Below are 727 nucleotides of genomic sequence, written 5' to 3' on the forward strand. Positions count from 1 at the left end.
ATTTAATAATTCTGCTTCTGTCTAAATTAATACAAATTTGTAATCAGAGAATTTGAATGTTTAGCTACGTTTTAGCTTTCTTTTCCTGTCATTATCAGAACTAGACACGATATCTGAGCTTTTTGTTTAAAACGTGATTAGTTCTTTACAAGGACCACAAAAAAAATTCTGATACCAAAAAAAACCCACTGAGGATTTGCAGATATCTACCTTTGTCCAGGGGGAATGGGGTGACATGGAGTGTGCTACCCTTAACATCACAGAATTGGAGAGACTAGAGAAGCTCCCAGGAAGCCCCGACTCTACCCACGTGAGTGACGTGAACGCCACCATTCCTCACCCACAGCTCCTGGACTGCAGAGTACCTCTCACCTGTCAACTGTTGGTAAAACGAAAAGACACAACTTTACATTGGTGAGACAACACATCAGTTTTACATACCGGCAACACACACATCAATTTGAGAGAGATTTACATGGATAATAGCTGAACATGGGATGTTATATCCAAAGGCCCCTCTGTAACAAAGGCATAATCAGACTGCAGATTTCTACACTCACTACCAGCTGACAGGATGGCCACTTCCTTCAGCACGTACCGACACGTGGGTGTATGGACATCTGACTAGGTGGAAGAGCAAAACGGCTTCATAAGAGCTGCAGCTTATATTGCATCTTTGGGGGCTGAGTGGCTGTATGGCACACTCGGTGCTGTATCACTTCCCACA

Source organism: Otolemur garnettii, unplaced genomic scaffold (genome assembly GCF_000181295.1).
Source record: "Otolemur garnettii isolate 467f Iridium unplaced genomic scaffold, OtoGar3 scaffold00079, whole genome shotgun sequence".
NCBI classification, from domain to species: Eukaryota; Metazoa; Chordata; class Mammalia; order Primates; family Galagidae; genus Otolemur; species Otolemur garnettii.